The sequence below is a fragment of the Etheostoma cragini genome, chromosome 12 (assembly GCF_013103735.1).
Source record: "Etheostoma cragini isolate CJK2018 chromosome 12, CSU_Ecrag_1.0, whole genome shotgun sequence".
Taxonomy (NCBI): Eukaryota; Metazoa; Chordata; class Actinopteri; order Perciformes; family Percidae; genus Etheostoma; species Etheostoma cragini.
Window position 1 is genome coordinate 25,283,340 of NC_048418.1, and position 23,979 is coordinate 25,307,318.

The following is a 23,979-nucleotide window of genomic DNA, read 5'->3' on the forward strand; positions in this document are numbered from 1 at the left end:
ATGGTGTAGCATAGTCTGTCCACCAGAGGACGCTCTACAACGTCCCTGTTAGTGATGGTGTAGCATAGTCTGTCCACCTAGGACGTTCTAAAAAATGCTTTAAAAAAAAATACATCTCGGCCAATAAATCGGAATGTTTGATTTTTTATTGACCAAATATTTGTATCATATCGGCCTTATAAACCCTTTATTGGTAGGGCTCTACTAGACACATCTGAGAAAGCACTTGACAAGATGAAGTTTGGTTCTTGATATCTTTACCGGTGTAAAAGGAAAATCACGAGACATGGAAGATACCGAGATGGACGTAGAAACTGGGATAAAGAGAAAGGTCTACAGGAGCAGCAACAACAGAGACAGGAAGTCAGAGACAGGAAGTCAGAGATAGAATCAGACGTTGAGTCTAGAGAGCTTGACAGCAAAGACAAACATCCACAAATGACCGGCTTTGGCAAGCTGGACAGAAGTCCGCCTTCAGAGCAGAGAGACATCAAGGGACTAGTATTAATTAGGCATGCTCGTGATGTTCTTTTGATTACCTGAAGGGGACATTAGTCGCCTGTATCATCCAACTGCAAAGGGACCTTACAGAGGCAGGAGGAGGGGGACACTGCAATATTTTGGATTTTGTCCAATAATATTTCACAATCAGTGTGGACAGTTTGTCTTCATTTGCAGTACGAAAACAGAATTTTATTGTCAGTTTTCAATTACCATTTGCATTTTATTGTGGCACGCACACGCACACACACACACACACACACACACACACACACACACACACACACACACACACACACACACACACACACACACACACACACACACACACACACACACACACACTACTCTAAATAGTGAATAATGACAAACAAACTAAAACCAAAGCTGTTGTTTTTTAGTCTGTAACTTAGTTTCCCAAAAACTCTTGAAGACCTTCCCCCACTACAAAAAACTCCTAAAGGAAAATCTGAAATGTCAATACAACAGTTTTATATATTTGTTTTTACCTAATATTCATTTATTTCAGGCGCTCCACAGTTCATTCCCAAGTCACTAATTCATTCTCAACTCCCGGTATTGTGACTAAATGGTCATTTTGACAGCTGGCGGACTCCGAGCAAACAGGGGTCAGAAAGAGATCCAGCTTTACGGTGTCAGCACAACGACAACAAAAAGAGTCTGGATCGGACCGACCGCGATGCTAGAACTCTGCTCGGGACAGTCCTAGTGAGCGTTAAGTGTGTTCAGCTAGACAGAGCTGAATACATAACTGAAACAATCATCACACACACAGCGTGATATTCTATACAACGTTTATCATAACCAGTTGGAAGCAGAGTTTTGGAGCACAACAAACACAGAATAAAAGACGGTGCTAAGCTCAACGTGGTTAAAGAGCATCAAAGGTAATGTTGAAACATACCTGTACCTGGCTGACCTGAGAACACCGCAGAGTCTCTTCCTGAGCGCATTATGGCGTTTCCACATCTCATCTGTACCTTGAACTACACATACACTCCACTGTTCCTGCTCTCCTACAGCAGGGTGCTAACCCAGAGAGCAACGCTCCAAACAACTGCATCCACAGATATGCGTGCGTGCGTGTGTTTGTGCGTGTGTGTGTGTTTGTGTGTTGAATGTGTAAGTTGTCTGTGTGTGTTCTTTTGCGTACATGTGTGTGTAACTGCAGTCTAGCTGGTGAAAGACACTGAAAGGGGACACCGACAGCAACACAATCTCTTCCATCTGAGACAGTGGGGATCCGGTTGCCATGGTGTAACTGGTTATTGATACTCTGGCCGAGCATGGAGACAGTGTACAGAGGGAACTGCATGAGAAATGGGGTTGACACTGGAGCTCCAGTAGCCGTGTTATGACAGATATATCAGGTAGTGAACAATCTTTTCATAAGTCTCACTATGATCGGGGGGGGGCAAAGCCATCACAAAGGCTCTGCAGCTGAAAGGTCTTCATATCAGAGGATTCTGTGTCACGTTCCACTCAATTTTCTGCTACTATAATTCCATACTACGGACCTTCCTACGGAGTACAGATTATGTGTGCACCCCTGAGGTACTGGATTGGTGGAGTTCCCAATAGAGGACAAGTAATTCTGGACAGCCAAAGACGTGCATGCCAGTTGACTGGGATTTTATATAGCTGACCCTAAGCTTTTTCAATGCAATCAGCCCAATCTTTCTGCAAATTCAACCAGGGCCAAACAAACCAAGGATTTGTAGATTATATTGGATTGCAGCCAGAAATCAGTCAGTGACATGTTACAAAACACGGCCACTTGTGGCATGTCTTTGGGCACGAGGATTGAGGGAGCGCTATCATCTTGTGGTTCCTGGAACAATGTGACAGGGGGATATCCTGTCTGTCAGAGGTGGAAGTCTACCAGACCAACCACCAGGCTGCTTTAAAGAACCCGTTCCACCAAAGCTTGTTCCTTCTTCTCCTGGGTGGCAGTAGCTCAGTCCATAGGGAGTTGGGTTGAGAACCGGAGGGTCACTGGTTCAAATCCCCGTAAGACCCAAAAAGTTGGGAGCGTGGATTGGTGGCTGGAGAGATGCCAGTTCACCTCCTGGGCACTGCTAGGTGCCCTTGAGCAAGGCACCGTACCCCCCGACCGCTCAGGGCGCTGGTTCAGCTGGCAGCCCCCCCCACACTGACATCTCTCCATGTATAGTGCATGTAAAGGTCCTGAGCATGTGTGTGTATTTTAGGCCTGTGTGTGTGAGTACTAACAAAAAAAGTGTGTACACAGAGTGTAGTGCAGTAATTTCCCCACTGGGGACTAATAAACAAATTATCTTATCTTTCAGAGGGACCTAGATCATGCATCGATTTGTTATTTGAATTGCCCAATTATATCAGATTCCAAGCACACAAGCCTGAAAGGCTACATGTGTTAACACATACCGGATTCTAAAAGTTAGATCAGCTAAGAACCCGTCTGTGTGACTACAGTAAACTAAATGTTCATGTGACAATCTTCAGATTTTTCTTCATGTCCCTGCTTCCGTTGTCAGTTTGTTTTCACGTTCACCGTCAGTCTTGGACCCACAGCTCACTCCGAAGCCTGGTGTCACCACATAGCTAGAAAGTCCTCCGTAATCTGAATCAATGCGCAAAACACAGCTCTACAATGAAAATATTATTCCATGTATATTGTATACTTCATGTATATTCTGTATGTGCGCTGTGTGTCTGATAGTTTGCTGCTGAAACGCTGGAATTTCCCATTTTTGGGGGGTCTATCTATCTATTAAAGACCAGTTGACTGGAGGCACAAAAAGGAAATTAAACCTTCTTCTTCCTAATGGAAGCCGCGTAGTAACGCTCAGCCATCACCTGAAAAGTGCTTCTAATAGACTTCACTGGTCTCTGTCAAAGTCTAAGGCGTCGCTGTGTCCATTTCTTTTACTGTCTATGCACAAACCATGCAGCAGATATTAGCAGCACAGCTGTGTCCATGTGTGGAGAAACTGCACACTCCCATCGGATGAGCAACCTCCTAATCTCCGTTAACACAGCCTCACACTTGGCTCTGTTCTCACCAGAACCAATAGAAGCTCGGCCAAGAAGGTATCTGGTCCTCTCACACAGTGACACGTCCCAGGCTTTCCCTCTGGATGACAGACACAAACCGCAGCCATGGAGACAACCTGACATCATGCCCTCGGGTCACGGGGAGTTCTCGCCTCAGCCAATCAGAGGATGAAATGGGGAGAGGGAGGAGGAAAGGGGCGCCCCAGGGCTCCTGAGGGGAGTGGGTGGGGAGGTGTTAGAAGTACACAATGGGAGGGGATGAGGTCTGAATCTGACGCACAGCCGGTGTGTCATTAAACGGGTACTGAAGGGATGGCTCATTCTACACAGAGTCCCCCACAGAGTGCTCAGGCCAAAAGTAATAAAGCCATATGTGTAATTACAAAGAGATGACAAAGGAAAATGGGACTGAGGAACTGGGACTGAGGGACTGTCTTCATATCGCACCTTTCCACTCTTAACAACTACTCATGGTAGTTGTCATGGAACCATTCACACACACACACACACACACACACACACATTCATACACCAATGGCGCAGGCTGATTATGGACCCTGGCTGATTGTGGGCCTTGGCTGATTACGGACCCTGGCTGATTGTGGGCCTTGGCTGATTACGGACCCTGGCTGATATCAGCCCACTTTTTTTTTTGGGCGGTTTGCAGATTATCTGTATTATGTTTTCTTTTCCTAATAACTGATAAAGTTAATGGATTAAAAAGTGTTCTTTGGTCCGGCTACAACTCTGTGTCTGTACCTTTGATTCAGTTTCTCACCAATGAGACTGACTTCATTCCCCCCCAACACTATCTGACTCTCTTTTACTGGGGATTATGATGAAAGTTTCTCACTCATTAAATAATTGCTTAAAGCTATATTGCGTAACTTTTGATATTAATGAACGTCCGTTGCATTCCAGCCGTTGCCTAATAAGTTGCTCCAAAGCTAATTACACAACTCTCTCTGGACTTCTCAGTGTGACTATGTCCACAAGATTGTGGCGTCCAGCAACTTTCCCGCTAGAGTGAAGATAATGACTTCTGATGAGTCGCACGGTTGCTTGCTCTGGAGGAGACTACTAGAACAGCTGGGTCCTTGTAGATTCTGGAGTGTGTTCTATCTGTATAGTGTCTTGAGATAACTCTTGTTATGAATTTATACTATAAATAAAATTGAATTGAATTGAATTGAATGAGTCCATCATGTTTTTTTAATCCTCCGTTTCCAACTAGCAACCATGTGGAGGGGTGGGGGTGGTGAGCGTTCGCGTAAGGCTTGTATCATGTGGACGCGCCAACAGTGTTGTGGTCATTACTTAGAATTCTTCATGGGGGAGACAGAAACTACACACTATGGCTTTAAAGCATTTAAACTAAGTTGTGAGTGCCCGAGCAGCTGGTAGTAGAGCAGGCGCCCTTATATAGAGCATATAGTCCTCGACGCAGCAGGCCCGGGTTCGACTCCAACCTGCAGCCCTTTGCTACATGTCATTCCCCCCTCTCTCCTCTTTATTAGCAAATATCGGTTGTTGTTTTTTCTCTTCTAAATAATCGTATCGTCCTTGAAAAACCAGTATTGGTTGATCCCTAGTTCTGATACACTACTGCGTATGACACACCGTCACACACAAGGGCCTTCTTATCCGTGGATATTCGGTCTTTTGAAAGACCATTGAAGCTGCTGTCACTTTGTATTCCATCAGGTCCAAACATGTTCTGAGCAAAGACGCACACACCTTGGCCAGTCTTCGTCCTATCCCAGATTAAAAAGCTTTCAGGAGGTGAGTCACAACTAAATCAATTTCATCTCCTATGAAGCGTCTGGTGACACCTAAAGCCCAAATGTCGTCAATCTCTGAATAAAAAAATAAAAAATAAAAAACGAGTTACGCACATAGCGCTCCTGATCCTGTTATGAAGCTGGGTGTTACTCGAGGGATTGGGGGATGTTGTACGAGAGGATTTGCGGGGGCAGAAGGAGTGGGGACAGTTGGACAATGGGCAGACAGCGGTGCATAGGATTATTCTGTAAAACATGGACTCGCACACAGAGTGAGGAACAGTGCTCTGTCTGCCAGCACCATGTGACAGTTTGACAGCATACAGCAATAACTGCCATCTGAATCAGTTGTATTACATCAAAGATCAGCAAACAGAAAAGCCAACATTGTAGGGTGAGCTATATATCTAACTATACATAAATAATATCAGAGCGAGGCAGAGGAGGTCTGCAGAACAATATAGCTCCAATGGGACCCACAGGGTGCCAGAGGGCTGTGCAGGAGAGGATGGTGCTTCCTGACATGGGCCTTTGTCTGAGTCAAAGAAAAGAGCGATGAACAAGGAAAAAAGGGAAGCAAAGAAAGAAAGAAGTGGAGTAGGAATCCCTTTATCGTTGTTTATCATACTTTGTCTCACAAGCCTGCAAAAGAATTAGCCTTTATTTGCATAATGCATGTTTTAATAAATAGCATTAAGTAAATTGTTCTTTTTATGTTTAAATTGTGATGCGTTTGACTTGGATGCCATTTGATAACTATGGGCATAATGGTGTCCCCACGTCAAATTTGACCAGTTTTCAATGTTTCTACTTGTACCCCAGGACCCCACTGCTGGGGATTCTTGTACCCCAGGACCCCAGAGCAAGGGGTACTTGTACTAAAAAATGAAATTATGCTTGGATTAAAAGAACATATCAGCTACAACACCTGTACACAGGAACGTTTAGCTTAAAGGAATGCAGTACTACAGTATTGAATTGAAGTACTGACAGAACAGTCAAACAAATAGTTAACTAAAAGTAAATATCCAGCTTTACTGCGAAGTAGTAGTATGATTGGTCACCAAACTAAACTAAATAATGACAGTTCGGTTGAATAAAAAAATGTGCGTTCCTCTGACCGGGCTGGTGGGGTATCTAGGACCAAAAGGTTTGGGACCACTGAAGGGAAAGGTCTGATGTGGTAGACAGCTGTTATTTCAGTGTGTCAGATATATATTCCCCCTACATTTAGGTAAATATAACTATCAGATCAGACTGTGTAGGGGCTCCACTAGTCAAAACCTGGACTATCTGACGAAGGATCGTACCTGGGTAGGACGCAACCACTTCCCTGCAGACCATGGTGGGACAGCCAATTATTTTATGTATAATCACGCAAACACAAATCTACAGAAAAAAAAGAATTAGAAAAAGGCGGTGGTCTGAGCAGAACTGCAGTGTCAAGGTGTGGTGTGTGGACCCATGACTTCACATCTGTGGGGACTATGGAGGCCTGTACAGACAGAAACGGGGACAAACAGGCCCGGACAGGCAGAAAATACAGTACAGTACAGCCACTGATGTCTCACAGACATTGTTGTGTAATGTTTATGGACGCACTTCAAACAGAGGGAACTGACAGTCAAACGCTTTAGAAGTTTATTGAAAAAAGGACGTGGATGGACGTAAGAGGGGTAAGAGCACGTGCATGTCCATGTGTGGGGCGGACGGGCAGGACAACAAGCTTGTCCTGCAAGCAAGATGATTCTCACAACCTCTGGTGTCCATGAGCAATACTCTACACAATGCAGTAGTACTAGGTATGGAATAGAACATGAATTCATACAGAACCGAATGGCACGGGCGTCTCCGTCCGATACATGAATGTACACGGCGAGTACATGGTAAATCAATGAATGTAATGCGGAACTAATGTTAGATACACGTTTCTTAGAGACACCTAATCTGTAGCCCCGCCTTAGCTCTGAAGCTGTGTAGTAATAAATAATTTATAATGTTTATTGATCCCCAGTGGGGGACACTGTGTTAACGAAGCCACCTCCGGTCCAGTGAGTGAGTTAGAGCTAGCAGCACACAAACATGGACGATTAGCAGGGACGGACTGGTAATCTGGCTTTTGGGCAGATGCTTGAGGGGCCACGGGGCCTCATGGGCCTTTTGGGCCAGCCGGCCAATCAGAGAGCCGCATGATTGTCACAGCCATGCGGCCCCTTAATTAACCAGCAGCCCACATCATTTCTCTAGGCCACCTTTTAAGCTAGAATGATTTTCTCTTTTCTTTTTCTAAAAGAAATCTACCTGCATTTATTTGATCATTTGTCTGCATAAGTTAAAATTAAGCAATGCCTTCTGGGAATTTCAAGACAGGAACTCACCAGCACAGAACAACACGTCTGCTCTGGATCTCAATGTGGATTACAGAAGCTACAGATATGGAGGCGATGCTGCAGGAGGGAGTGGAGCAACCGGTCCAGTAAGCTGGTTCAGAGGATTACCCGTGGTTTTACTATGGCGCGGCTGGTTCTGATGATTTTTTCTTTTCTTTATGTATTGTGGTTGTGCATTGACATGTCTATGTTTCGGTGGAGTTTATAACATGGGAGTTTACATTCTCCATAGGCCACTGGCGGTTAGCCTAGCCTTTAGCAAGTGGTGGCGCTGAAAATATCGCAATATTATGCTGCATCGGTTTCCCCCCCCGCCCCTAGAGGAAAGTAGAAAGGTCTCCCTGCATATTGCACTTAATAGCAGCAATACTTTATCTTTTATGGGTGAAGGTTTGTTTACAAGTTCCAGATATTACTACTACTTATTGTTTACATCTGACGTTACACACTCAGGGGAGAGACTGTATGGCACTAGGCAGTACAGCCGGAGACGTGCACAATAAAAACTAAAATTGCCTCCTGCATTTTTGTTTTGCTTATCCTGTCCATGTCTGAACCGAGACTTCTGGGTAATGTTCCACCCCTATGCACTACACAGACTGCTGCTTATTCACCTCTATGTTAATGCGGTCATCATCACCAAACCTGCATTACTACTTCCTTAAATAAATAAATAAGTTAAATAAGAAATGTTAGAAAGGCTTGCTTTGTGTTCTGAACACGTTGCTAACATTTCACTGGGAAAGACAAACAACTGGAAATGACTAAACTGGAAGGAAGCAGAACAGTTTTCAGCAAAGAAAGGAGCAAATATCATGGGGACAGCATGCTGCAAGAGACTTATCAACTTATCAACTGAGCTTTTAACATCAAGACGAACGGTTTCATCAAAGCTCAAGCATATGTCCATATGTGGATCAAAGCTGAGAGAGAGAGAAAGAGAGAGATCCATATTTAAAGAAGTGGGTTGTGCAGATGGTGCAGCTGGGATGTTGAGTACTGGGAGATGAAGATGCAGATTGCAGTTTCCGCCTCTAGAGTCTGGAGAAAAAAAACTAGGGGGGTGTTAATTCCAGCAAGAGATGAGATGAGGTGAGGTGAGATAGTTTCCTTTACTTCTCCAGGAGATATGATGAAGAACCTGGGAAGCTTGAAACATCCATCTGGGCATTTGGGTCAAAAGGGAGTCATAGTTGCAATGTATACAGTACACAGGGTGTTACTAAATTCATTCCCCCCCTGTTGAAGGTCCATAACGTTGCCAAAATGTCTTGGAGAGAAAGCAGTCTTTCATTTCTTTTCAAAATCCCTTCATCTGTACTTAAACTTATTAAACTTAGTTAAACATGTTCTTTGCATGTGAAACAAAGAAGGCTAAAAAGGTTTATTTTTTGCTGTACAGGATCCCCTGAAAGCTTAAAGGCTAAGCATTTCTGATCCACTCTTGACATTTTAATTCCACTTTAGATTTGTGTGCATTGGAAGCTCGCAAAGTAGCATACGTGCATAAAAGTGAACCCAAACGAGTGTGTGCACTCATTTACCCTCTGTGATGGTGATGTAAGACGATAAGCGCAGGGTCAGGAAACTGTCTGGTCCAATGAGACAACAGACATAGATATACAGGACGGCAGGCAAAGCTTTTTTTATGGAAAGCAGTTGACAGAAGTTGGGCTGGTCAACATGGAGAAAATCAAATATCACAATATTATTGACCAAATACCTCGATATCGATACCGCAACCATATTGTAGTGTTGACTGTTGGTGCGTGCACAAACTATTTACACACTGAGATCATTGATAAATAATCATCAGTAATGTGGATATAATGACTAAATGGTTAATAAAGAATGAGAATAGAACAGTTACAATACTTTATTGTTAATTAGCCTTCAAACCAAGAAAATTCAACACCTAGTCCATATGACGATATCCAACATCTAAGATGATATCTAGTCTCATAGTCTGGTCTGGTCTACAGAGAAGCCAAAGGTCACTATTCTCCTACGTTCTATTGCAGCATTCTTTTGGCCAAAAGGACACATTTAAGGTGTTTTCTTGTATGTTTGTCTCGATAGGACGTGAATAGTTCTTTACCATTGTCTGCAAAATAACTTTCCTTTCTTTATGTGTCTCTAGAAACGGCTGAATAATCCCCTCTAAAATGAGAAGTTGGAGTAAATCAAAATCAAAATCAAATAAATAAATAACTCATGTGCTGTTTATAGAGAACCAGCTGGACTCGGGCACAAGCCGTCCCAATCTTTGGCAGGAGCGAGGCTTTTTCCATCCATTGAGTCTGGATGGTGAAGATAGAGGTATTTGCAGAATCTGTCTCCATGCCACGCTTTCACAAAGCCTCGCCGGACACAGAGTAGACCGAGCTTCAAACTGACGACGAGTGGGGAAACCAAAGAAGTCGACAAAACCAAGTTTTCAAAGCCAAACTCCACTGATAATCATTAGCTTAAACCCAAACAGGTAAGGAAAGACAAGGGGCTAAATAACTGGTAATGTAATATTTTTTTTGCGACCAACTGTTTTTCTTTCAAAATTAAAAACAATAGACAAACAATATGCTGAGACATAAGAACGTGTCTCAGGACCAATGAAAAATAGTAGAAATAAAAACACAGAGAGCAAAGACGGGAGGGAGTGGAAACAACAACAACACAGCAGCAAAGGAGACGTCAAACAGCCATCTAGTTATCTCCACAAAATCCATAATGCAAATTCATAATCTTCAAAGCCCCATTGATCGATATGCAGTTAAACAGTGAAGACCTACTTGCATAATGGCCAGTATTCTGCAGTCCTCTGTGTGACAGATGAGTGGGTCAGTATCTGTAAAGACGCTGACACGCCGACCCGTTATCGGCCGTCGGTCTGGCGAGGTCGGGGACTCGTGTGTTCGGTGTGGTCTGTGCCGTCGTCAGGCAGAGAACCCTGATGAAAAATCTTTTACAGTGACCCTCAGGTTCAGCAGCTGCACGCCTTCTTTCTCCTTAAATGTTTTCAGAAACACGTTTCGGTGAGCTATGTTTTGTAAAATATGAAATTGTGCCGCCACTATGGTCGGCTTTGAAATTTCAGAGAACCCAGACCCACGTGACAAAGTTTGTCCAATCAGCTGCCGGTTTAAATTTTTTGGGCAGCAATACAGATTAGTTAGCCGGCTGTTATGGACATATATCACGTCTCGCACACGCAGAACGTTTGCTCAAGTTGGCGTCGCTTCGGTGTGTTCCGAGGCCCTTTAATTATTTTTACCACCTAGGGGAGGCGAGGTGGTCCAACTGCCTGTTCTGCCAAAGGTCAGCCGGCAGGTTGGTGGGTCAGAGCCAGAAGAATCTGGCAATTTGATTGACGTCCCAGAAATGCCAAGGCATCAACTATGAGAACGACTCAAGGGTTTCCTGTTGTGACACAGCAGGCCAAGCTACTGCAGCGGGCATGCCATTAGGGAATAAGTAGGACATGTGACACTTTAAATGTAAATCAAGAAGAAGAGCCTGTAACGTTTAGGCTTGGAATCACTTTGGACTGCACAGATCAGCAGCTCCATGCACTGAGAATATCCAAGTCCATAGCCCCGCTGTGATGTCCACCAAATCCTTTTCCTTTATTAAGGCAAATGTACTAGAACGTCAGCACGACCAATAAAGGAGTTTACCAATATTTGGTTATTTAAAAACCAATATATATTTTTTTTTAAATCCAGAAACATGTAACAAAACATGAACAAATCTCCCTAACATTAGTTATTTGTAGTCATTATTAGCTATTTGAGTTACTGCTAAAATAATAAGATCATTTGTTTTAACAGAGGAACATTGAAAGATAAAGTTCTGATAAAGGAAATGTATAAAAATACAAACTTAAGATATGAAACTCAAAGTCCTTTGAACAAAAACACATTAACAAAAAAAAGAAAAGATCTGTGTTGCCAACAGGGACGTCCTTCGGTGGACAGACTATGCAACACCATTACTAACAGGGACGTTGTAGAGCGTCCTCTGGTGGACAGACTATGCAACGCCATCACTAACAGGGACGTTGTAGAGCGTCCTCTGGTGGACAGACTATGCAACGCCAACGCTCATAACATGGTTGACAGTCCGTTTTTATTTACATTTATTCAATGATAAGAATTATTTGTCATTATACATTATTCTGATGAATGAATATTTGAAAAAAAATTGCCATTATGAATGCCGATACCGATAGATCGAGAAATTCCTAATATTGGCCGCTAATATCATCCCGCCGCTATATCAGTCGGGCTCTAAGCTGAATTACAGGAGATGAGGAAAAGTATCTTACCGACCAAAACAGGAAATGTGTTGGTGTAACAGAAACGTTTTTTATATGATGTAGGTGTGGTTGGGTTTAAGCAACTACGAGTACTTGGTTCAACTTAGGAAAAACTCTAAGTCATGGTAATAAAACTAAAGTCTGCGCTATAAAAACCATCATCAAACCATAGGCTGCGGAGGCGACTTAGTCATATATCTTTCACTCTGTTTTTCACATGCCGTGCCAATTTCATTTAACGTGCTTTCATTTATCGTGTCATTGTTTAGAGGTTGTTTTATGAATAGCCTCCCATTCTTTCCTTTTGACACCCTTGCCATCTTAGGTTACAAGTTCCGGGTGCCTGTGCATTGACTTCAGGTGACAGAGTGCAGAAGAGTGGACAAGCCCAGGCTCCAGAGAGATGGGTAGAGATTCTGGGCACAGCTTAATACGTGGATCAACATAGTCTAAATGGGGTGCTTGTTTCCAACAAATGGCCACCTCTTTGAAATGCCAGGCGTGTATGGTTTGGTGTCCTACTGCATGTGTGCGAGAGGCCAAACTTAGGATCTGAACACAGACACCCAAATAATCTTGTCTGATCATGTCAAAAGAGAAAGTAGTCCCAGGCCGGAGCTGACTAAGTTCATTCACACACAGTAAGCTTTTTATCCAGAGAATGGCTTTTTCTGACTGTCACCACTGTGATAAGCTGCATTCAAGACGCATTAAGACTCCATCACTGTTAGCTACAAAAGGCCATGTCTTTAAGTTTAACTCATTCACACTGAACAAAACTGGAGAGGATGTCTGTACAAGCACACACTTTCACACGGACCTGGGTCATATGGACAAAATCAAATATCCAGTATTTTTGACCAAATGATTTGATGTCTATATTGAGGCAATATTTTTTGAAAGCACCAATAGTCAACACGACTATTGGTGCTTTCACAAAATATCTACACAATGAGATTTTTGATAAATAATCATCAGTACCGTGGATCTAATGACTAATTGGTTACGTGGAGGAAAAGACAACACTGGTCATACGTAAGACAATATCTAGCCATATAAACTGATATCTATATAATATCAATATATTGCCCAGCCCTATTTTCACACATAAACACAAAGTAAAAGATGTCTAAGTGTGAACAGTGTTTTGTCTATTTTTCATGCTACCATGCTACATTTAGATGGCGATAATGGTATCGATTAGGGCTGTCCCAAGCAATCATTTGTTAAACAATTAATCTAGAGATTATTTTTTCAATTAGTCGACTAATTGAAAAGAAATAAAATAAAAGCCTCAGCAAACTATTTGTTCAAAATATGTGGCGGAGAATCTCTAAGGTTAGATCAAGAGCTTATCTTAACATTTCCATTCATATGCAAGGTCTTATCCTTCGGTCTACTGGGACATTCTGTGAAGCATGCAATACCGGATCCTAGTGCAGCATATTAATCCTGACATAACACTGTAGTCCCCGAAAAACACCCCAAATATCTAAAACCCTGTGCTGGAACATGCTCACAGGCTGCACTAGTTTAGGTATTTCCACAATTGCTATCGGTCTAAAATATCCCACCTTCACTTGTGTTTCTGGCCATTTATTATATATATATATATATATATATATATATATATATATATATATATATATATATATATATATATATATATATGTGTGTGTGTGTGTGTGTGTGTGTGTGTGTGTGTGTGTGTGTGTGTGTTCACAGCTCTTTCACTTCTATGTTTCCCCTGGACTAAGTTCTAATTAAGTGGCGGCTGACCCTTCATACAGTGTTTCCTCCCCACAGCTGCTCTTCCCCTGGTTTTGGTTGACACCATTTCTGGTTCCCCCTAGTTATTGCTTCCTCTTTCATCTACATACTCCCCCGCTGGTGTAGACAGCTTCCCTTCTCCGCTGTACTCTCTCCAAAACTATTCCTGAATGTTTATTGTACTTTAAAGCTAATTAAATCAGAGGTTTCTGTAATTGTCAGAGGTTTAGCAACCGTAAGGCAACAAAGTAACCTTGCAGCCAGTAGACCACATCCGTGTTCCATAACCTCAGTCCCATGTGGAATTTATGTGCACTGATCTTTCCTGCTCTCTTTTCTTTGTTGGGCCTAACGCAAGCTCTCTTCTGCTTTGCAGCTCAATCCGGTGGTCAGATATTTTTTCCTGTAGTCATATTGGACAGTGAGGGTCAGTTTATCTACCAGAAACGTTTACTTTATTGCGGTCACTGAGGCAGCCCAGCAGATGCACTTCCTCCGACTTCAGAGTACTGGAACGCACCATTAGTCTAGACATGGGCCGGGGGGGACTCTGGCAGTATGACAGCCTTCAGCAAAAATATCAAGGTATTGCTGCAGTATTGCAATTAGATTTGAAATGTATAATTTTTGAAACGTCTGGGAAAAAAAGAAAATATTTTTTCCATTGAACAAATTGTATTTAATTGATAAATAAAATGTATATTTATTCTATTGAACATAGTTCCTCTAACATATAATTGCAGTCCTGTTGCAGTTCCAGCTGCACTGATGATGCAAGCTGCAGGAAGGAAGACGCCGCGTCAGTCTGAACTGCTTCAGACATCTTGTTTTGTCCACATGTCTGACAGGCAGCACAAAGACACACATCATCCACCGGGTCTGTCCCTCAACGTGATGTATGTGTGGCGGCGCTAAGGGAACGAGGGATGTTTACAGGCGTAGGAACACCAACATGCAAAAGTCTACACAAGTAACCCACGATGACAGGCAGAGGGAAAACATGCGGCTCAAATCCGGGCACGAGGGAGGCGGAGTCCTCCATCATCAGCTGGTCAGTCAGAAAGCAGATTGTCCTGTTGAGCCGCATGTCTGTCTCATATCTCCAGGTGACACAATCTGGAAGAGCTAATTTCACCTTAAAAATGACAATGAAAATAGTCTGTCTTATATCTTAAAATTACTGCCATATTACCCAAGAACACATTGGATATTGTGAATGCCTGATTTTCTGATCATTTCCCAGCCTCTCTGTGGGAACAGTGAATTTTAAATCACTGTGCAGACTGCCTCCTGACATGTGCAGACCAGCTATGTCAAAAACACACCCCGGAGAGAATAAAGGCGGGGAGTTGTGGAGGAGGCAGTAAACCAAAGTATTTCTTTCATCTATCGTACACAGAGAATTCAAACCTGATATCTAAAGATATATAGATATAAAAAAAGTAACATTTACTTAAATGTAAATGCACTGATCTTACATAGCGCTTTTCTAGTCTAAACGACTACTGAAAGAGCTTCAACGTAGTACAGGAACCATTCCTCATTAACACACTGTGGCCAAGGCTGCCGTACAAGGTGCCACCTGCTCATCAGATACACACTCACACACATTTACAATCTGATGGCGCAGCACCGGTGGCAACTCAGGGTTCAGTGTCTTGCCCAAGGACACTTCGACATGGGACTGCAGGGCCAGGGATCTAACCACCAGGCTTTTGATTGGTAGGTGACTGCTCTACCACCTAAACCACAGCTCCCAGGAGCAACCAGGACAGCAGGAAAAGATGTCACTATTATGAAGAGTGACGTTCGAGGCCACCATGCTTCCGCTCTGCCCAAAGGCCAATAACTATCTGTCAGAGGCACAGCTCTCGCTCGGCCTGTCCTATATTTAGCAGACAAAGCCTCATCAGCCTAAGTACTGAATTCAATTTCAAGGGACATCATTATCTACACTCATAAATCATTGGTTATGCTAATGTGGGCTCTTCATCCTCTGAGCAGCATGTGGTTTCCCGTGTCAAAGCTTAACCTCACGCCCGTCTCCAAGTATCACCACGCTTCAAATATTTGTACTTTGCCGATCTATGGCCTCGATTCCTTCAAAATCCATTTGGGTTTGCATGGGGAACATGCTTGTCTGCCTGAGCTTGCCACTTTTATTTTTTTTACACCACTATACCACCAGGTTCCCCATTTCACTCCTGGCAATAAACAGCTGGGTGGGAACAACAGGCTCTGCTAGGAGGGGGAAACAAGACTCTGGTAGGAAGACTCCCGCAGGAAGTTTAGAAAATAATAAACCAGCATCTAAACAATGAGGCCACAAAACAAGAGCAGAAATACAACATGAAGAGATTAACCGCTTGGTAAGAAAATGAAGTCTTCAGACTCAGAGCTGGCCAGTACATCGAGAATATTTTAATACCGATTTATGAGCCTAGTTATTATTAAACTTTAGATATCGTAATATGACACAAGTGTTGTCTTTTCTTGATTTAAAAGGCTGCATTACATGTCAATTGCTCAAGTTCCCAGAATAGTTGTCTTTAAAGCCATATTACTGATGATTATTTAACTAAAATATCATTGTGTAAATATTTTGTGAAAGTTGCAATTGTCAGACATATAGTATTGCAACACTGAAATTGAGGTATTTGGTCAAAAAGTATTGTGATATTTGATTTCCTCCATACTGCCCATCTCTACTCGGACTCGATCCCCTCCCCGGGCTTCATCAGGCTGGACTGAGGGACACTGTATATGTGAGCTATGCTGCGGTTTGTTCAGTGTCCTGAAATTCCTCAGGGACAATCCTCTCCCTGTGCTCCCGCTCCACACAGAGAGTCCTTGACACTTCAGTCACTCTGTCCGCTGGGTGGACAAGCGACACCCAGGCCTGTGAACAAGGCCAGCCTGCCTGCCGAAAACAAGTGCACATTCATTTTTCATTTGGTGGACACTTTGGTCAAAAGTAACTCACACTGAATGAGCAGAAGGGGAGGGCTGATGGGGCTCGCACTGATTGGACTCCTCACACAAGGCGTTTGGTCAGAATAATAAAAAAAACTCCAACATTTTCTAACTAAGCACCCAAGTATTGAAGTAAGGAAGTGTTGACCATCAGCTATGTCAGTTATGAGTACCCCAAATAATTTATTTTCCAGCTCCTACTACATGAGCCCCTATTCTCACAAACCGGTTTCATGCGAGTATTTTCAGTTAAAGCTATTTTAAATTATCATTCCTCTATATTTTGGAGGGAAATATTGTCCTTCAGTACTTGGACCGGTCTTACATTGTGATTTTGCTATTTTTAGTTTAGTTCAGCTGAAATTACTACTCAATGAAATAGACAATTAGGAAATTAAACTGGTGTCAATTTGGTTTATTGTAGTAAAGGAACCTTGATTGTAAAAAAAAGGAACTTGTTCTATGAAAGTAAACTTTAATATATTTGTGTTTTAGAATGTTAATCTGACATTGTGACGGGCACGTATTACTATTTTCTGACATTTCATCGATACATAATCAACAAATAAGAATCTTTTTTCATGTTGCAGCCATGTAATTAAGTAGAGGATTGGAGTTTTGAGTATTCCCATATGGTCCGCCTGGCAGCACTATGAAACTACTATGTCAAAGTGGTACGCCATGAAAGAGTGAGGCACATTGTTTCAAATACACTCACGACCAGAAGACTACGAGTCCACAGACAACATTGTTCCTCTGAGCGGGCTACGTGGAGACAACGTCTGGGCTTTGTAAGCTCCATGTTTGTTATGGGAGAAAGTTGATGACTACTCCGTTATGCTTGGCCAGCTTAGGATAACTATCAGTTATTTAAATATTGCTGTGACTCAAACCACAAACCTCCCGAGTGAATTCAACCTGAGACAACTTAAACAGAGAGGTGAATACAACTCTGTGTTCTCGGCCCAAGCAATGACACTGTTCTTTAGGCAATTACTCAAACTGCTAATCGCTTCAATAACATGGTCACGCCAGACGCATGTATGCATCTAACAGTGGAGACCTACTTCAACAAGACTCGCATTTAACATCCAAGTCATGAAATCTTCACAAGCTTTCTCAGCATCCAACCCTGGTTTTCCACACTCTTCTGGGAAGACGCTCTAAGAATCCCTTTCATAAGTAAACCATGGCTTCCAGCTGGAAGGCCTGGTAAGCCAAGGTGGACAAAAACCATCACAGCAGAGCAGATATCATAAAACGTTTTCATAAGCTTTCTGATCCTTCTTCCCTGCACCAGTTTACAATCAGGCTTCCGCTGTTTATGGAAGAAAGTCTACAGCTGAACCAAAAGGAGGGGGGGGGGGAGAGAGAGAGACGACTTGAAATCTGAAACACCACCCTGTGATGCAAGCACTCATTAAAAAGAACTTCAAGTGTTGGTGATAATTTTCTGAAGCATCCGTCACCCAAAATAGTAAGTGTTGTCGGTCCGTCTCTGGTCTACTTTGTTAGTCCGCGGGGCCCTGCTGGGGGACACGGCTCCGTATGTAGCCAACTTCGGTGCACATGGTTGGGGTGCCAATACCCAGCTGACTGGATCCATGCCAGGGTTCAAGTAATCTGTTTGCATTGCTCTCTGTAAACCACTTAAGCACTCCGTGTCATTAATTCTTGTGACCTGGACTCTCATTAACTATGGTCTGGTTGGGAAGCCCCCCCTTTAACAGGGCACGTTAAAGACAGTTTTATGTATTGTGCTCGTTTTTAAAGCCGGGATCATTTAGGAAAAGCGTCAGTGTGGATAAGGACTGAACGATATGGGGAAATGATCTCATTAAGTTGTGTAGTTATCTTTGATTGTGCAGCAGTTGGTCAATTGTTGTTTTTAAGTACATAAAAAATATGAATCCTACTTATCTCCCTTTAGTAACAATATTATAACAAATCCCACTAACTGTTATTCCACCCAGATTTCTTTAGTCGCTTAGTTCATTTTCTATGCTTTTTGCTAAATAACTCATTTCAAAAGCATAGTTTGAGCACATCTCTGGTAAACACGATATTTAAAGTGGAGATCATGCATGGTTCATTGTGGACAAACTTTTTTTTTTAAGATTATATTTTGGGCATTTTAGGCCTTTATTTAATAGGACAGTTGAGGACATGAAAGGGGAGAGAGAGGGGGAGTGACATGCAGCAAAGGTCCGCAGGCCGGATTTGAACCCGGGCCGGCTGCGTCGAGGAGTAAACCTCCATACATGGGCACCCGCTCTACCAACTGAGCTATCTGGGTGCCCGTGGACAAACTTTTACAAATCTTTGGATTAAATGTCTGAGGAAGGAGTGAATTTCTGTTATGTAGGACAGCCCCAGTGTTCCCCTAAAACTGTACAGGGCTGGCAGGCGGCCAGGCCAGCAGGAACCCCCGCCAGGCCAAAACGTATTTTTAAATTCCAAAAATAACGCCAAGTATCCATTGCTTCCCCTAGATTTATTCAGCATTGTGTACTTTTGTGCGCGTTGTGCGCGGCGGTTCAGCACCGCCGCGAGTGTGGTAACCTAACGGCTTCGAACAGGCTCGTTAACCAACACCACGCCGACCTGCTGACGGACCCTGTGTTGTTTTAGCTGAGCGGGAGCAGAGAAGTTAGATGATCTTTTGCTCTCACTGTTCTCCGTGTAGCGAGTTATGTGTAGTGAGCACAGCAGAGGACATTAATATGGGGGTCTATATAAAAGAGACTTCAGATTTAGTATTAGGGACCACTAAGGTCTATATAAAGAGACTTCAGATACAGTATTAGGGGACCACTAAGGTCTATATAAAAGAGACTTCAGATACAGTATTAGGGACCACTAAGGTCTATATAAAGAGACTTCAGATACAGTATTAGGGACCACTAAGGTCTATATAAAAGAGACTTCAGATACAGTATTAGGGACCACTAAGGTCTATATAAAAGAGACTTCAGATACAGTATTAGGGGACCACTAAGGTCTATATAAAAGAGACTTCAGATACAGTATTAGGGGACCACTAAGGTCTATATAAAAGCATCCAAAAAGCACCATGTCATGAGGCCATTAAAAAACAGCCTTCCAAGTGCTACATTACTTGTAAATAACGGGAGTGGATCCATTCCTGTTGAAGTGAAGAGTGGTTGATATGAAAAACCTGAAAGTGTTAAATTGAGAACAGAATTTGGTGTGGTGGTGACAGCACCCCAGTACTTTATGTTCTAGCAAACTTGTTCAACAAGTGGAACATTCAGTTCGAGGAGGATTATTGCACCTAAAAAATAACCCATGAAAGACCTTGTAGCAGGCATTCAATGCAACAATATGAAAGGGTTTCCTGGCACGTTGTCAATATTTTAAGTTTGTGAAATATTCTTTAATCTCCAGCAGGGTGAATGACCCTTTGACTCTTTAACACAGGGTTGCCCCATTACTGGAAATAGGAATAGCATTATATTCAATGGTTGCGCTTACTGTACCAATTGTGTACAACAGCATGAGCTCAACTTCTTAAACTCAAATGAGTCTCTCTCTCTGCATTTCTATTATCACATCAACATCATGATGTCAAACACTAGTAGGGATGACAGATCACTTGTGTGAATTACTTGAGTGAATCAGTGTTATTTAGTTATTTTAAAAAACCTTTTTTTTTTAATCTAAAATGCGCAGCAAAGAAGCACTGTTGGAATTGTAGTAATGCCAACATCATTAAATGGCAAAACCAGATAAAGTGAGTCTCATGTCCTGAGGTAAAAATCAATGGTAAACTGTGCAGCTGCTGACTGTAGTCATCTTCCTTCAAAGCCCTTTCTGTTATGTCAATAAGTTGATGTAATTCTCATGTTCAAGAACATTTGCTGCGACTGCATTTCACACAGGAAGCCTCTCGTGGCTACCTTTCTTCAGTTCCTTCCCGTGCCTCTTTCCCGTACTCCCTTAGGAAACTAACCGCTGTGCCAGGTCATGTTTTAGGACCTTTTTCACAGTAGTTTGGTCAAGGGCAAAGGCAGCGGCCCGGGAGATCATCGGTGAAGCTTTTAATCCTGCACTGTGCCCGTTTTGGAAGCATGAACCCCTGGCTGGTACAGCCTGGTGACATGAGGATCAAACAGATGAACCGTAAAATGATTTGAGCATTTGACCCAACATGGGGTAGATAAACTGCACCTAGACTAACAGTACACTCACATTTCTTTAGCTCCAATCAAATCACTTGTCCACATCTAGCATTGGACAATACATATCTAAACTAAATATGCATGGTATGAGCATGCCCCATGGATGGATTAATATAACTACTGTTCAGATGAGACAATAAGCATTTTAACACTTGCAATGCCATATTGCATTGTTAGCAAGTAAACAGGTGAGATAAAAAGCATGAGTGTAAAAGGAGAGAAAACCATGGTTGAGGTGTAAAACGTGTTGCACATGGTTCTCTCTTTACCATGCAGCAGTCAACAATCATAGACAGTTAAAGAAGTGGACCAACAGATCCTGTTGCTCTGGACAGAGACCAGTGAAGTCTATTGGAAGCTCCTTTGGAAGCTCTATTGATGGCTGATGGCAACCTGTCTGAAAGTTGTAAGTCTTCTGGTAGCTGTGCAAGAGAAATCTCAATCATTCCCAACTAGCAGAGACGGAGAGGTAGGTATGTTAGGAGATAACATAGACACAGGCTTATTATCGCTAACTAACATGCTAGTTAACATTAACATAGGCACGGCCTAATTACTGCTAACCAACATGCTAGTTAACATTTACATGCGAAACTCCTGACAATACGATGATTTCTCGACTATGCAACAGAAAGTCGCGTGGTTATGACACAATCGTTAGCCTATTTTATAAAAAAAAGTCTGCTACGGAGTCTGCTACACGAATATATTGGAGCGTCTTCTTTAGGGGATCGGAAACGCCGGACTAGAATGGATGCAAGGGTCAAACAGTGCAAAAGATATTAGTTTTTAAACCAAAAAGTAGTAGCGTAGATTAGGGCTACACGATATTTTGACTCATAGTCTATGTTGCAATTGTGCTTATGTGCAAACCTTTTTACTGCTTGATAGAAAAGTAAACTTTTGTTTCCTTTTAACATGACTGTAAGCGGCGACCCTTCCCCTTTAAGCTGATGCACATACTTTTCCATGGGTAAGGAAGATTCTTCGTTGAAGACGTGGCACATCTCTGGTGGCGAACATGTTAAGCTGTAAGACTTTAACAGCAGCAGTTAAGTGTCACAGCATGGAGGACTGCTGATCTCCAGGCCTCGTCCTCCATCAAAGGCTCCTGCACACTAATTCCTAACAGCCATTTGTGCAATGAATTGAATGATAGCTTGAGCACAGTGTAGCACATAGACATGACATCAGGATTAAAAACAGGCTGACAGATTGGAGTCAGACCACAACAATTCTGCTCAAAAATCTATCTATCTTTGGATGATTTGTTGTTGTTGTTTTTTTACTTAACCCGTGAATTGTCTATTTCACACATGAACATATTTTCTCTTGCCACTGAATGCAACTCAAAACGTGATCATTTCCCCTCTGGGTTGCTATAACACCCGTTAACCACAGGGTATTTTTCATAAACACATTCTTGTTGGGGAGGGCCTCTCATCATCTTGAAACTTTCAATTTCAACATCACCAAAAGTTAGCATTAATGGCTAGCATGATTAGAAGAGGATTCGTCATATGATTTTATGTAATTCATAAATCCAAAAATACCCGAGTATGCCAGTTTCCACTTCTCAAATGTGAGAATTAAATGTGTTCCTTTCTTTGATGCAATTGAAGATTGAACACAATCTGCAATATTCCACTGTTGGTCAGTGACAAACAACTTGAAGACAGCAACTCAGGCTCAGTAACGAAAGCAGCCATGAGCTGCAGCGCCAGTGACTTCATCTGAACCCATAACTGGAAGTCAGTCCCATTGAAAGTATTGGTGGGCATTGTTTTGATTTGATTTCACAGATAAGCGGAACATTTTATTGCCATTCTTAGGTGATTGACAGTGTTAGAGAGAAAGTAAAATAAAGCCACACTTCAGAGCTCCATGGCTGCAACACAACGAGCGCCTGGAAGCACGGTCGTTGCTATGGAAACCAAAACTTGCACATGTTGTGGCAACCTCCAGCGCACCCAGTAGAGCATGCTCCCTAAGTCGGCCTAGTCCTTGGCAGCGACCCCGGTTTGAATCTGACCCACGGCCCTTTGCTGCGTGTCATCCCTCCTCTCTCTCTCTCTCTCTCTCAATTAAAGGCCATAAAAAGCCCAAACATAATCCTAAAATAAAAATAAACTTGCACGTGTTACCTTTTTAACTGATGATTGGATTTAAAAGTAAATTTTCCAAACAATTCCATTAAATAAATTGGAATCATAATTTTTGTTCGAAATACTCAATCCTAATTAAAACTGAGGCCCCCGTCTTAACGATCTGAGTGCACGGTGTGAAGCAGGCGCTTTAAGGGCGTGTCCAAATCCACTTTTGCTAGTTTGACAGCTGAAAAAAGGGTCCGTGCGCCGGGCGCATGGTGTCTTCATTAATCCGGTGTGTTCTGGGTAACATGCAATCAACCAATCAGAGGTCCTCTCCCATTCCCTTTAACAACCAGGCGTGTTTGGACCTTAGAGCATCACTGATATGATTTACACAGCCATATCTTTATTTGTAATCTTTTGCATGTTTGTTTACACACACACACACACACACACACACACACACACACACATTTATATAGTATATAGTGTGCGCGCTGTGCAAGAGCCTATATGCATTTTACTAATTTTCTTTTAAAAATGCTGAGCTATTGACTTTAGACCAGGTTTTTGTTGATCAACGGCACGATCCCTTTCTGCTGCCTCAAGACAGCAATACGCACAGAATGCACCTGAACACACCTCCCTGTTAGACCAGCACGCCCAGAATGCACCTGAACACACCTCCCTGTAAGACCAGCACGCCCAGAATTCACCTGAACACACCTCCCTGTTAGACCAGCACGCCCAGAATGCACCTGAACACACCTCCCTGTAAGACCAGCACGCCCAGAATTCACCTGAACACACCTCCCTGGAAGACCAGCACGCCCAGAATGCACCTGAACACACCTCCCTGTAAGACCAGCACGCCCAGAATGCACCTGAACACACCTCCCT

At 42.7% G+C, this 23,979-nt stretch overlaps 1 protein-coding gene and 2 long non-coding RNA genes across 14 annotated transcripts in view; 1 reads left to right on the forward strand and 2 right to left on the reverse strand.

Moving 5' to 3' along the window:
* Positions 1-7,211, reverse strand: part of LOC117953803 — a 10,916-nt gene extending 3,705 nt beyond the window's left edge. Inside the window, exon 1 of the long non-coding RNA XR_004658690.1 lies at positions 7,202-7,211. This is a non-coding gene — a long non-coding RNA (uncharacterized LOC117953803). The remainder of the gene's footprint in view (positions 1-7,201) is intronic.
* LOC117953802 overlaps positions 1-8,666 on the forward strand; it is an 18,537-nt gene extending 9,871 nt beyond the window's left edge. The window contains exons 2-3 of the long non-coding RNA XR_004658689.1: positions 6,333-6,336; positions 8,653-8,666. This is a non-coding gene — a long non-coding RNA (uncharacterized LOC117953802). The remainder of the gene's footprint in view (positions 1-6,332; positions 6,337-8,652) is intronic.
* The window catches only part of pard3ab (par-3 family cell polarity regulator alpha, b), a 229,154-nt gene that overhangs the window by 200,228 nt on the left and 4,947 nt on the right, over positions 1-23,979 (reverse strand). The gene's annotated exons all lie outside the window — the stretch shown is intronic.